This window comes from Eurosta solidaginis, chromosome X (assembly GCF_040869045.1).
Source record: "Eurosta solidaginis isolate ZX-2024a chromosome X, ASM4086904v1, whole genome shotgun sequence".
Taxonomy (NCBI): Eukaryota; Metazoa; Arthropoda; class Insecta; order Diptera; family Tephritidae; genus Eurosta; species Eurosta solidaginis.
In genome coordinates this window covers 71478350-71494000 of record NC_090324.1, presented here as the reverse complement: position 1 = coordinate 71494000, position 15651 = coordinate 71478350, and positions in this window count along the sequence as shown.

The window sequence follows — 15651 nt, the reverse complement described above, 5'->3', positions numbered from 1 at the left end:
TTTGTGCGTTTCCTCTCCGCTGCGTGTACGTGCATATGTTTAGACATAATGATTGATTCGTTTATGCAGATACAAGTTGTGAGGACCCCAAAACCGAGGGTTTTGTACCCTCACAACTTATACCAATTTTTTTCATTTTTCAACGTACACTTTATACAATAATTGAATTTAACCCTGAATTTAACATTTATACATTTTTACGATATGAATTATATCTTCATGAATTACACGTTAAAATACATATATATTGTTGTATATTGAATTATTTACTAAATTGAAGTACAAACCAGACTTGCGCACTTTTGCACGCAAGCAAAATATTTACATTTTTCGCCCACATAAATTTCAAATATAGGTCACCCTAACATACACTAAAATATTTGGAAGGGAAATGGATACGCACAAAACATAAAATTGCGCCGGTCAACCAACCCTTTGCACACCCAGTGCACTCAACTACAGATACGACATACATAATAATTTGGATAAACGGAGATCAGCAGCAAGTCGCCAAAAATAAGCGCCGATACTAATTGGAATTTTTCTATTGATACTTACGCACGAGCATACGACACACCAACGCACACCGTAAGCAGAAGTCGAAGGCATCAAGCGAGGCCAACGCGTAAACACAAATGATTGAATTCAATAGGTAAAGCGAAGGTTGGAAAACACGGCAGGCATGCAACAAACGTATTTACGAGATTAGGTACACTGTTCTCTATGTATATTAGGGCTCCCGAAATCTGGGATAAAGCTAAATGCCGGGATAGCGGATTATCGATATACATGATCGAAAATATGCATATATATATATATATATATATACATAGGTATGTACAAACCATAGGCATGATAATGGAAGAAGGGAAAACGTATGTTAGCTTGTAAGCGTATGTATATACTAATAGAATGCAGCGAAAGTAGCGTTAGACTAGTATTCTATTTTTGCATTTCTACCTTTTATAATTGTTATAATTGTTATTGTAAAATTACTGACTGCCTGCGCGCAGTCCTACATAATTTTATAACGGAGGAATTGTTACTAATGAATTGTTTTTAGGGAATAACCGTCCGCCGGCGTACGAAATCGTGTATAAGGCCGACAAATTAGCTTTTAAGATCAGAAGCTAGGAGATAGGCATATGTGTCAGTGGACAAGAACACGACCTGAAGGTTTCTACTTCATTTCGTGATTAGTTTTATATTCAGTAGGAGGTTTCTATTCCCACTGACGGAGAGCTTAGCGAGGGGTTCTACCTCAGCTACTCTTATCGAGACAGGGCCAGAGAATAGGAGTAGCTATTAAGGGATATTTGTTGAGATATCACTGTCAAGTACCATTTCAACATTTATGGGAACCCTTTTTTTATACATACATATATATGACACAGCAGGTTTTTGCACTGCAAGTTAGTTCAGTTAGTTGATCCTGTTATGTATATATCATTCTTTTGTAAAGTACTGTTTTTCTTTTCTAATAAAAGCGAATGAATACTGCAATTCTTATTGGGCTAAATTAATTTATGCGACATTGAAAATCCTTGGACTAATTCAGCAGGTTATGGGCCCAGGAAATTTGTCCAATAAGCTTCAACAACAATAAAAAAGAAATATAGCCACCTCAAGAATAAATTGCAAGAACCACAGTCGTCTTGTCATAGCGTATTGGTCAAGCATTCAAAATGGATTCATTCGGCGACAGAAAAGACGAGAACAATTTCACAGGCCACATTTTGAGAAATTCCTCTAATTATCGTTTATGGAAATTTCAAGTTGTAGCCTACATGAAAGCACGTGCATTAACTGATAACATAGAAGGCAGAGCGCCAGCCACAACTGCAACTTAAGAAGTGAAGAACACTTTTGAGCGAAACGAGGGAAAAGCCATGAATGCTATTAACCAGTCGTTGGATGCTGAGCATGGAAATCTTGTTTTAACATGTAAAACTTCAAAAGAAATGATGGAAAAGCTCGGAAGCATTTATGAAAAGAATTCCGATATCCGAACAATGACTTTATACGAAGAATTTTTTACAGTGAAAATGCGAGATAATGAATCAGTAGCAGGTTATATAGCTCGAGTTAATCAACTAGCGTCAGAAATCGAACAGCAAAATGAAAAACTATCCGATAGATTAAAGATGGCACGTATCATTACTGGTTTAACGTCAAATTTTAATAATTATAAAACAGTGTGGTACAGCGCTAAAGAAAATCGAACGATTAATGCATTGATGTCATCTTTACAGTTGGAAGAAAAAAATCTAAATCGACTAAATGGAGAAGAAACAGCTGGTGTTAGCGCAGCGTTTTCAGCAAAAACTAAGCCGAAACTATATAATCGAAAAATTCAAATCCGAAATCAAAAATTGATAACTTGAAGCAAAAAACCAGGTGTAATGCGTGCGGGCAGAAATGCCATTGGGCTAGAGATAAGGGCTGTCCAAAATATGAAAGAAAATCTACAGGCAAAACCAGCAAAGAAGGTGGTGAAATGGCATGGTGTTCCGTACAGCAAACAATGGAATTACCAGGTAAGGAATCTAATAGTTCGTACGTCGATTTCTGCAGCAACAAAACATACGAAATTTCATCGAGAATGGTTTTCTACGCTACGAAAGCACACAAACCGTAGCAAAGTTAAAGTCGCAAATAATAGTTGCTTACAAATCGAAGGAATAGGAACAATTCTAATTGATGCAAAAGTAGACAATCAGTGGAAGCCAGTTCGTCTAGAAAATGTACTGTACGTTCCGGAACTCAGTGAAAATCTGCTATCAACAAGCATAATAACAGATAAAGGTATCACAGTGATAATCGACAAAGAAGGTAGCAAATTTGTCGACCAGTTGAACAAAGTTGTTGCAGTAGGAAAACGCAACGAACTGAATCAAATTAAAATGAGTTTTCGATTACAAATTGATGAATATGCAAACGTTGCCGCTGTTTCATTGCAGCATTGGCATCGTCGTTTGGGACATGTGCATGCTGACGCTATCAAGCAAATGTGTAAGAATGGTCTAGTTACTAGTGTCAGTTTGTCTGATAATGAAAGTTTTTTTTGTGAAGATTCCGTATATGGAAAAATGACCAGAGCAACAAACAAAACGTCTGTTAAGCGAGCACCAGCAAGAGGCGAATATATGCATGTAGACTTGTGCGGCCCGAGTGAAATTAATGGAGTAGGTGGTATTCGCTACTTTATGTTAGTGAAAGATGAAGCCACTAGTTTTCGTTTTGTGTTTTTACTAAAGTCAAAAGATGAGGCTTGTAGTCAATTGAAGTCATTAGTACCACTTGTTAAAAATATGAATGGTGCACAAATCAAGCATTTTCGATTCGATAATGGAAAAGAATTTATCAATCGAAAAGTATTGACAAACTTATTAAGAAATGAAGGTATTCAGCTTGAAGGCATCGCGCCGTACACTCCCGAACAAAATGGTCGCATCGAACGTGACAATTGTACTGTCCAAGGAAGTGCGAGCACGATGCTCATTGCAAGTGGTTTGCTGAAATCACTATGGCCGGAAGTAGTACGCACAGCAACATATTTATTGAATCGCACAACAAACAGCAATTGCGTTGGAAGCACGCCATATGAGAAATGGTTTGATCGCAAACCACATTTGGGTCATATAAAAACTTTCGGAACCGAATGCTTTGTACAGATTCCGAAACAAACGGGTCGTAAGAAATGGGACCCAAAAGCAAAAGAGGTTTATTTAATTGGTTTCGAGTCCACAAATAAAAATTTCCGGTTGTATGATCCATGTAGCGAAAAGGTTTTTATGAGTTGCAACATTCGATTTAACGAGAAGCAACCTGTCAAGTATGTGATTCACGAAGAATTAGAAATTGAAGATAGCGAGGTCAGCAACAATTGTGAGCAAGAGTCTGAACATAAAGATGAAATCACTTCCCAAGAAGAAAATGTTTTGACAAATGATGAGGAGACGTGTGATGATCATGAATCGCCACAAAACGAACGATATAATTTTCGACCAAAAGTTAATACACCAAGTCGACTGATCGAATCAGGTTATTCGGCGTTAATGTTTGAACCAATATCATATGAGGAGGCAATTAATTCAAAAGAAGTGCAACAGTGGAAGCATGCGATGGACGAAGAATATGAATCCCTCATGCTTAATAGCACTTGGAAACTAGTTGATGCCCCGAAAGATCAAAAGGCAATTGACAACCGTTGGGTGTTCAAAGTGAAGCAAAACCCAGATGGCACGATAGAATGATTCAAAGCGCGTTTAGTTGTTCGTGGTTTCACACAACAGTAGTGAAATATACGTCGGTTCGATTAATTTTGGCTTTGGCAGCGAGTCACAAAATGAAGCTAGTTCAGTTCGACATTAAAACCGCTTTCTTGTACGGTGAACTAAAGGAAAATGTTTATATGAAACAACCAGTTGGTTATGAAGACTAGAGTGGGCGCATATGCAAATTAATCAAAAGCTTATGTTCGGCCGGTGTGCGTCTAATCCTGGAGAGGTGGGCGCACCGGGGTCGATCTCAGTGGGAATGTGGCGTGTGGAATAGAATAGACAAATAGGCGAGAATTTCTCGTTATAATAATAATGTTTTATTGAATATAAGTACAAGATTTTGGTGACAATATTACCTGTATTGACTGTATTGTAGAAAAACGGCAGAGATCCTTGGCGGCAGATGTTAGCTGGTTGGCTGTTGAAATCAAAGAGGCCGGTCGTATAGCAAGCTACAACCGTTGGCCCGCAAAATCTTCCGTTTTGGAGGGGAAAGGCACCCACACATCAACCCCGACATGCATATGCATGAGCGCTGACAAAAAACACACATACACGCATGTGGCGGTGATGATGTGGGTGGTTAGAAGTTAATTCGAGTATCGAGTCTCGATGCGCAGAGTTGCATTGGGGGGATCGCAGACCGATGCGGAAAAAGTTAGGCATCCTGCCTAAACATGCCGGCCCCCCTTGCGATACACAACATCGTTTTCCGCCAATGACCTCCGCTGAAACGAGAGAAATTAATATAAGACTTACACACTAAACTTAATCTAAATGACGAGTTCCTCTGCGACGCAGAGTGGCCGGGACCCCTGTCCGGCTTGCTTAGCATGCCACCTGAACTAAGATGAGAAAGTTAGCGGTTATGAACAGTTAGAAGTGAATATTTCTTGCCATTGAATTATACATAAATATAGAAATTCCGACCGTAATATGTGTAGAGTCGATGGCCAGTAAGGCTGGACGAAGAGGCCGAGGTCTCCGTTCCAGAGTGGCGCCATTTCTTTGTTATTCTTTGGTTTTTTTCGTTCTGGATGGAGAGGCCGAGGTCTCCATTCCAGATTTGCGGTTTTTTGTTGGTTGGACGAAGAGGCAGAGGTCTCCGTTCCAGACTCGAGAGTTTTAGGGTTTGTTCTGGGCTGGACGAAGAGGCCGAGGTCTCCGTTCCAGCGTCTAGCGTGTCGTGTCGCTCTCAGGACGACTGTGACATTCTAAGGATGTGTCAGGGCGAGTGGCCGTGAGGTTGGTTGGGTGATGCACGTTTTCGGTGCAGCGCATGTATTTCGGCAGTGGTGTATTATATTATTACCCTACAAGCATTTGGTCACAAGACTTACCCACGCCCGTGCAAATGTGACTACGAATATAACTTATAACCGTAAAATGACTAGTCAGATGACGTGGAAGGACGAGAGCGTTTTTGCAAGGTAGTTCGTGCTACGCATGTTGTTTTATCAACAACCGTACGTTAGAATAGATGAATAAACCCGAGTTGAAACGAAGCGGAGAGGCTGACGAAGGTAGGGATTTAGTTTTGTGCGACAGCTCATGGCGAATAGCGAAAATCGCAATTAAACTCGAAGGTGTAGCAACTGCTGGTGCTTGCATGCAGATTGGCGATGCGTTCCCCACGACGTGGTCTATCTGCACGTACCATTCTGAGATTGCATGCAACCCTGTCGTGTATTTCTTGGTTAGTTGACAGCTAGTATGGTGAGTTTGTGGCGTGCGAATATATATATACATATATGAATTTGCTTGCCCTTGAAACAAAAACTAGGTCACTGGGGTAGTAGCACACTAGGCCGGTAGAAAAGGTTGACTTTTCCCAATTTCGGGACTTTGTCGTGTCGGGATTCTTTACTTTCGGGACTCGGATGGTTTTTGCACCGAGCTTTTATAATGACCTTTTGTGATATTTGTTGTTGAAAAACAACAAGTCCTGCCCCCCAGCCAGAAAACAGTACCCAAAAAAAAAACGGAAAGGGTAAAAAAAACGACAACAAAAAAAATGTCTTTGTAAAAAAAAATGTTAAATTTTTTGTGCAAGGAGAGGTTTGTTTTTGTTTTGTTTTCCTCTTTTTTTTTTAATTCATTTGTTATGGATGACTGCTTGGTACTGCAGTAGATGCCCGTATTGGCAAAAATACAAAAGACGCGTCAGTCCCGATTGTGATGTTTTGTGTGGTTTTCGGTACTTATTTTGTCCATTTAATGTTCGGTATCCGCCCTTAGTCTGACAGCACTAATGAAGCTGCCGTATCATACATACATACATACATACATACTGGTTTGAACATTCCAGTATAGAGAATGAAGCAAAAAAAATGAATCGAAAGATTTATTTTACCGTTTTTTGCTTCAATTCATATGAAATTTACGCGTTGCCGGACAAAAAGGTAAGTGGTAAAATATTTTTCAATAATTTTGCTTAAATAAATATTTCTTATGTTATTTCAGAGTTTTAATTCATTTTTTGTTTATTTTCAGGTGATTGGTGATGGGGATCCAGGAGATGGAGCAGATGGGTTTGATGTATCGTTTTCCCTTTTTTCTTTAGTTTTCTAGGTTACCGGCATCGTAAAGGGGTGCTCCAACTGCGGCGTCGGCCGCGCCGGCAGTTGTCACACCTTTGCGATGTCCATTTGTGCACTTATTAATTAATTTTTTCTTTGCAGGTTGATGATATTGGATATCCTATCTCTTTTATGCTACCTCACAGCATAGTTAATCATGTCACGAAGATATATCATTGTTTTGCCATATTGAAAACTGGGGACTTGCATCCTAGCGCTTTAATGCCTTTAACATTCTCCTATTTCTTGATTCGAACAATTTTTTTTTTTTTTTTTTTATGTGTCCGATCGTACATACATCAGCGGTATTGGATTATGGACGTAAAAGAAATTTATATTTTGGCTGGTCAGAGAAAACCTGAACATTCGCCATGGTGTGTTGCACATTCTTCGTGCATGTGCAGATATCGACGCTTTTATTGTGCTCACCTACACCAGGGCTTGATTGGTTTGCAGCGGATCAGTTGCCCAAGACATTTGATCAAGTAAAATTGCGTTCGAAGGCTGGTTCTGTATCAGTTTGGTTTACGAGTTGTTACTTGATTGGTACAGCACTATTTTGCAATAATCTGCCGTGGATGTAAGGTAGGAAATGAAACTTACAACAAACTATCGACAAAATTCAATATACAGCGTGTTATTTGAAATATGTGAATTGGTGGTGGAAATGCCTTTTCATACCATCACTGGTTTACTAGAACATAATGACTTACAAGCTTTTGGCCTGCGAAATTCTTCATTTCAGTGTCAGCACAAGTCCCATAAAATCCCCAAGAAGAAGGAAAGCAAGTACCAAAGACTCAACCATTAAACTAAAATTAAGTAATTTCCGACATAATGCGGAGTTTCGGCGACAGCGATCAACCACGCCTAGAAAGTGTCAAATTGGTGGAACACATACTGCAACACCAATTACGTGGTATGTTTAATGAAGCCTCTTTAGTTGCAGTGCGACGCAAAAATAGTCCTTGTCCAACACAGGCTGATTTGGAATTTCTTATGCGTACTCACCCAGTAAAAAATTAGCGCGTATGCATAAGCATTTGAAAGATATGAGGATATTAAAACGTGTCTTAAGTATTCCGTACTGGACGTCCCCAAGATTTTATGGATGAGACAGATCATCAAGAGTCTGAAGGTGAATTTTAGTTCTATAATTTCCTTGAAATTTTTCCTTCTACTTTCTTTTTATTAATTAATTTTTCTTTTCTTTTCAGAACATAAAGGCTGTCACTCTCAACTGCCTTAAGGCACGTATTTCCTCAAAAATACGGTTTGGAAAATTCGTCACTAATGTGCTACCTAGGAAAATTAGTATCATCCCGGCATTCCTTTCGTTTCAACAGCAACCAATTCGTTCGTTAACCAGATTTTCACTTAATAAAGGAAAAGGTAAGTCTGTAAAGGTCGTGCTAAAACGTTTCAAATGCCTGTTGTGATACTCGAGGATGTCTTGCCTATATTAGAAGATGTATTTGGTGTATTTAGGTTAATGACTGATACAATTGTTGAAGCACAAGAGCTGGTGCAAGTGCGTCCGGTCTTTAAGAAACAAATGTTAAATGTGTGGCGCATTTGATATTTTTATTAGATAGTACAGCAACAACGCATGAACAGAATAAACGGGTATGTTGTTCTGTGCGAGATTTAGTACGCGCGAATGTGCGTAGTGCTTTCAATTGTGATACATTATGACATTTGTGTGTATTTCGCTTGAATGTGATAAAGAGTGGTTACTCAAATGATGAGAACAATTTAACGATTGTATTCCCAAATGCAAAGGTTATTAAGCTACTAGTTGATTGTGGAATGAATGTTAACGCCAAAAATTAGGCCAAATCAACGCCACTACATGTTGCTGTGCAACCATATAACTATTCAAATGATATTATATCGTTGCTATTGGAACACGGTGGGGACCTAGATCAACTAAATGAATCGGATGAACGTCCATTCAATTTGATTGTAAGCAATCCAGCCAATGCAATACCACTAATGAATTTTATGACTCTTAAGTGTCTAGCTGCTACAGTTATAAGTAAATATAAATTTCCTATCACAATCAAATACCAAAATGACTTCAAGATTTTGTTAAACAGCATGACCCTTGAGAATATACGTATATTTTCAAATGCCTGGACTGGGTCGTTTGGATACGAACACATCCAGGACGTGCCAAAAAGATATTCAAAAAAGTCACCAGCATTCATAACCTATCTTTACAAAACTCGATTCAAAGTTATTTGTTAGACAAAGTGGTGACTAGTTTTTGGCGTCGTCTGAGATAGAGATACTACATAAGCTTTGCGTCAGTCCGCTACTTCCCCCCACCAGTGGTAAGGGGTAGCAGATACTGCGCAAAGTTGTAAAAATAAAATTAGTCGGTTTTTTTGTTAAAACCTCGTTCAAGTCTGGCACTTCCCCCCACCAGTGGTAAGGGGTATCAGATACTGTTCGAGGTAAGGGAAGTATCCACCCGGTGGGATGCACTCCCGCTTTCAACGACCTTTTGTAAGTCTGGTACTTCCCCCCACCAGTGGTAAGGGGTACTGGATACTGCTCAAGGTTAGGGAACTTTTTCCCACTTGCAAAAAATTTTTTCTCTTTTTTTTTCATTGGAAAACTCAAAATTTATGAGTAGAAAAGATTTTGGGTGATGTGATGATTTTTTTCTTTTTTAAATTCAGTTGGCCGAGTGCCTTTGACCGAGTGCAGATGCATTATGTGGCAGATCCTGGATCTGCGTTAGGGTTCTGGTGTCCTTGCTCTGGGGAGCGAGTGACTTTTGGGTTAAATTTTTGGAAAGTGAGAAAGATAATGGGCTGAAAGCCTTTAGGTTTTGTGGCAGATCGGTTCACCCTTCTGCGGTAGGTTGTTATGATGTCCTCGTTATGGGATAACGAGTGAATGGGATGGTCTCTGGTGTCCTCGCTCGGGGCGGGCGAGTGAATTCGGGGATTTTCTGGTGTCCTCGCTCTGGGTGAGCGAGTGAATTATGGGGTTTTCTGTTCAGGGGGCCCCCGGTTAGTCTTGTTAAAAAAAACTTAGATCGAAAAAAAAAAATGTTTTTTTTGTTTGCGAGCTTTTTGTACGCTCTCCCGCGTCTTCGTGCGTCTCGCTCCGTATTCAGGTGTAGGAGTCCCTCCGGCAGACTCGAAACGAGACCGGAGGTAGAGAAAAAAAAGAGAAGATGTAGGATCGCCCTCCGGTAGACTCGCACCATCACGAGACCGGGGGGTTGATTAGGGCATAGCCACAAGCTTAGGGATAGCGGGACATCACGGCGCGTGGTTGAAACGCGTCTTCATGTCCCGCGCTCCCTTTCCCCATTGCCATCGCGTAGTACGTTTTAGGATTCCCCTCCGGTAGACTCGCACCATCACAAGACCGGGGGGTTGATTATAATATATGGCTCGGGAGAAACGCAGGCTTAGGGGTAGAGAGACACGAAGACGCGGGTTCCTTAATTTGCTTTCTATGCTATCACCAACCATGGGCCTCTGATTTTAGGTAGTCGAGGGAAATAGGATTTTGGTTTTTGGGGTTTTCGAAGGCGGGGTTTGCCCCCTTACATTTAATTCTCCTTGTCGTGGGACGGAAGGAGCACCAATTTCGTAATTGGTCTAGTTATTTGTCCCCTGGTTGTATGAACGTCAACAACACGCACACGGTTATCAGGGCCTGGGTGTGTGTTGACGATTCTGCCCATTCTCCACTCGTTGGGTTGGAGGTTGTCCTCTTTGATAACAACTAGGTCTCCGGGTTTTAGATTAGGTTGTGGATGTTTCCACTTGTATCGTTTCTGGATCTCGGTGAAATATTCGGTTTTCCATCGCTTGCAGAAAGTGTGATGGAGGGCTTTGAGTTTCTGCCAACGATTGATCATCGGGGCAGGGCTCTCACTCGCATCCGGCTCTGGCGGAGCCAGTAGATGGCTGCCCGTGAGGAAATGTCCTGGAGTTAGTGGCTCCAGATCCGTTGGGTCATTCGACCCTGGACTGAGAGGGCGCGAGTTGAGGCACGCCTCAATCCTGCACAGAAGGGTTTGGAACTCCTCTATGGTGTACTTATGGGAAGACGCGATCCTTTTGAAGTGGCTTTTGAAGCTCTTCACTCCCGCCTCCCACAAGCCGCCCATATGTGGAGCGCCAGCGGGAATAAAATGCCAAGTTAATGCTTGATGGCTATACTTGGAGATTGTTTTGTCTCGGCTTTCTGCCAGGAAGGCTTTGAATTCCGATCGTAGAGATCTGGAAGCTCCGACCAAGTTCGTACCATTGTCGGAGTAGATGTTTTTTGGACATCCTCTTCTCGCGATAAAACGCGAAAAGGCTGCGAGGAAGCATGGGGTGGTTAGGTCACTAGCGGCTTCTAGGTGGATGGCCTTAGTGGAGAAGCAGACAAATAGGCATACGTAGCCTTTGGACAGTCGACATCCCCTACCGCGGTAGCTTTTGCTGTCGAAAGGCCCCGCGAAGTCTACCCCGGTATTGGTGAACGCGCGGGTAAAAGTAGTCCGTTCGCAGGGAAGGATACCCATAAGTTGGGACTGTGCCTGCTTTCGATGAATAATGCAGGTTTTGCAATTGTGTATGATGGCTCTGATCATGGTCTTGACGTTCGGTATCCAGTATTGGGTTCGGATAAGACGGAGCATGAGCTGGTTCTCGCCATGAAGGGAGTCATGATGAGCCATCATAACTGTAAGGCGAGACAGCTTACACTTGTAAGGCAATATGATCGGGTGCCGCTCGTTGTATGACATGTCCTTTGAAGCCCCTAGACGCTCTCCTGTTCTGATAATGTCATCTTTGTCGATGTATGGGTTGAGTGATAGGATTTCACTCTTCCGATCAATAGGTTCCCTATTCTTTAATTTTAAATATTCGGTACCGTAAAATTGTTTCTGGCAGACTCGTATTAATGCTTGAGTCGTTGCCTTAATCTCATCGGCTGAGATTATGCACGACTTTTCTTGGAACACTGCTTTGGTTTTAGGATGCGTTCTTTTATAGAATCTCCTAACATAAGATAAGACTTTCAAAGCTCGTGGCAAATCGGAAAATCTTTCAAGAATATCTGTATGATCTGCCCTTGTCGTGGCTTACGATTGTGCCCTCTTTTCCTCAAGGGACGTGTTGTAATCGGCGTCTTGTGCTGGCCAGTGAGATTTGTCTTCTTGTAGCCAAGAAGGCCCCTGCCACCACAACGAATAGTTGACCAAATCTGACGCTAGTAGTCCTCTGCTTCCTAAATCCGCTGGGTTAGATTCCGAGTCCACGTGAAGCCAGTCCTTGTTACCGACCATGTCGAGGATTTTGGTGATTCGATGTGCGACGAAGGTTGACCAAGTACAGGGCGGCTTGCGTATCCATGCGAGTACGATGGTTGAATCCGTCCAGAGGCGAACTTTTGCTGGTCCCAAATGAATGTTTCGGAATATTGATTCCATCATTTCTGCGAGCAGCACGGTGCCGCAGAGTTCTAAACGTGGTAGCGAGATGGTCTTCACTGGAGCTACCCGGGTTTTGGCTAGCAAGAGATTTGTGAAAATTTTATCGTCCCCTTTTACGCGCATGTAGATTGCTGCTGCATATGCCTTTTCCGATGCATCGCAAAAACCATGAATTTCGATGTCGTCCTCGGGCGTAAAATTTACCCATCGCGGTATCCTAATGTTATCTATTTCGTTATAGTGTTGGGTGAAATTTTCCCATCGTTCTAAGGTAGTTGGGGAGACAGGTTCGTCCCACCCGGTGCCCTCTAACCAGATATGCTGCATTAGGATTTTTGCCACTATGACCATTGGTGCAAGCCAGCCTAAAGGGTCGAAAAGTTTGGCTATAGCGGAGAGGATTGCGCGTTTGGTGGTGTTCTCGCCAGTTCCTAAAATTCCTGCTGTAAAGTAAAACATGTCTGAGTGCGCGTTCCATCGTATTCCGAGTGCCTTCACGGAGCTAGCCTCTTCAAACGCTAGAAAGTCCTTGCTGAGCAAATCCGTTTTGGGGATGTCCTGAAGGATTTCCTCACAATTTGATGTCCACTTGCGCAGTGGAAAGCCAGCTGAGTGTAATGCTTCGCGAATCTCGTTTCTTGCTCTGATGGTTGACGCTATTGTATGTCCTCCAGACAAAACGTCGTCGACATACATACTTTCGCGTAATATACCCGATGCTATTGGGTGGGTATTTTCTACATCATCAGCCAATTGTAGAAGTGACCGTATCGCGAGGTAGGGGGCGCAGTTTACACCAAAGGTGACAGTCTTTAGTTCGTAAAGACTGATGGGTTCGTTGGAGGATGTTCGATGGACAATTCTTTGAAATTTGGTGTGATTTTCGTTCACCCAAATTTTTCGATACATCTTTTCTATGTCGCTATTGAATACGAAGCGGTATAGTCTCCATCGTAAGATAAGTATGGGTAAATCGGCTTGTAGAACTGGGCCTGGGAGTAGAATATCATTTAGGCTCTTCCCGTTTGCCGTAGGGCTCGAGGCATTGAATACTACGCGTACCTTTGTAGTGGTACTTTCCGCCTTAATAACGGCGTGGTGGGGCAGGAAATAATGATCCGAGTCGTCGGATGAAATATTCTTTTTTAATTTTCTCATATGTCCGAGCGTATCATATTCTGACAACACTCGAACATATTCTTTACCTAAATCTGGGTTTTTTATTAGTCGCCCCTCATTCCGGAAGAATTGAGAGCATGTGCGTTTCAGGGACGGTCCCAAATTAATGTTATCAGGGTAATCCTGCCTGAATGGTAACGATACGGTGTATCTTCCATCTTCATCACGTTTCGTTGTTTCCTTGAATAATTGTTCGTAGAACCTTTCCTCCTCATTTAATATTTTATTTTTGGGTACATTTTCTACCTCCCAGAAAGCTTTGAGTTGGTTGTCTAAGGCAACCTCGTTGTAGAAAGACATAATGCTCTTCGTTGGATTCGGTGATTCGATACGACCGGTTAGTATCCAACCGAACACTGTCTCTTGGGCTAAGAGTGTGTTTAACACATTCTTCTTTATACCGCTCATTATAATTTGGGGATATACGTCTCCGCCAAGTATGAGGTCTACGTCTTCGTTGATGTAGAACCTCTTGTCTGCCAAAACCAAGTCTGGGAATGCCTGCATAGTCATTGCGTTGATATGGCAGGATGGAAGATTCCCAGTGAGTTTCGCTAGAACGAGTACGGGTGTAGTCAGGCTGAAGCATGGATCCACTGGTGAACGTAATTCGATGTTGGATGCTTCTTTCACCTGAGCTGTCACCGCATTTGTGATGCCTGAAACATGGGCATGCATTTTCCTCGCTGGCAAATTGATTCTGCGTTTCAGTCTTTCAGTTATAAAGGAACATTCAGACCCAGAATCAATTAATGCCCGCGCGGCGAAGTCGGTACCATTATGGTGAATGTGTACGCGAGCAGTTCCTAATAGCACACCTGTGCTGGAATTGGCATGGCAGGATTTGACATTCTGGTTCGTAGAAGAGGGTGGTTGTCCCGATTCCTGTCTTTTCCGTGCCTGTACCGAAGTTGATGGGGTATTATCCGCATCTTTGAACGGGTTGCGCACCGCCGGTTGCTGAAGTGTGTCCGCATGCAGGAGCGTGTGGTGACGAGAGTGGCATTTGGCACAGTTGTATGAACTGGTGCACCTCGTCACTGTGTGTCCTGGGGATAAACAATTCAGGCAGCCATTGGTGGATTTGACGAATTTAATCCTTTCTACAGGGTTTAAATCGCAAAACCGTGAGCAGTTGCGTAATCTGTGCTCCGTAGATTTGCACATTTTACACATTGATTTTGGTGTTTGCTTGGTTACTTTGGTTTGAAAAGCACCAAGTCTTTTTGTAGGGTTTTCCGTCGACTGGCGCGACGTGTGTGACTTTTGCCCTTTTGCACTAGCATTCCCTATAAAACCATACACGGTTTCAAGTGCCTGGAACCGATTTGACAAGAATTTGTCCATATCCTCCCACTTGGATATGTCCGTCTTGTGGTCAATGCTCTGCTCCCATAGAGCCAGCGTATTCTCAGGTAATTTTGTCGAACATAAATATGTAATAATCGCATCCCAATTTGAAACGTCAATCTGATGTGTCTTTAAGGATGCTAAACAATTATTTATGTCGCGCTGTAAGGTTTTGATTGAGCTGCCGCACTCACTATCTATCTTTTTTAAATTAAACAAAATTTGTAGTTGTGAGTTTACGATAATCCGTTTATTCTCGTATCTCTCACACAGATTTTTCCAGGCTGTTTCGAAGCCTTCATTTGTCAAGGGGCATTTCTTGACGATGTCCTTTGCCTCACCTTGAGTTTTCTGATTGAGGTGGAACAACTTTTCTACCGGGCTAAGGCGACTGTTGTTTTTGTAGCTGGCCGTGAACAGGTCACGAAACGTTGGCCAAGATAAGTAGTCGCCCTTGAACACCTCGGTATCACAAGCTGGCAGGCGGATACTGTGTTCACGCGCACGATCTCCTTCGGGTCGAACCTCGCTATCTCTTTCCTGCTTCAGTTTGGCTTGAAGTTCGGCCATGTTTGACATGCACCGCAGGAATACGGCATATGCCGCTTTATGCTTGATCTTGACCGCTGCGATTTTCTTAGCGTCGAGCGTGTCAGAGTCAAGCAATTCCTCGAGGGCAGTCTCGGCCTTTTCCCATTTAGCTTGCAACTCTTTTTGCTGTATTGCCAGCGTGTGTACTGTGTGCAGAGCCGCAGTTATGTCATTGAAGTTGGCCTCGAACTCGATTATTCGATCGGCCAACCTA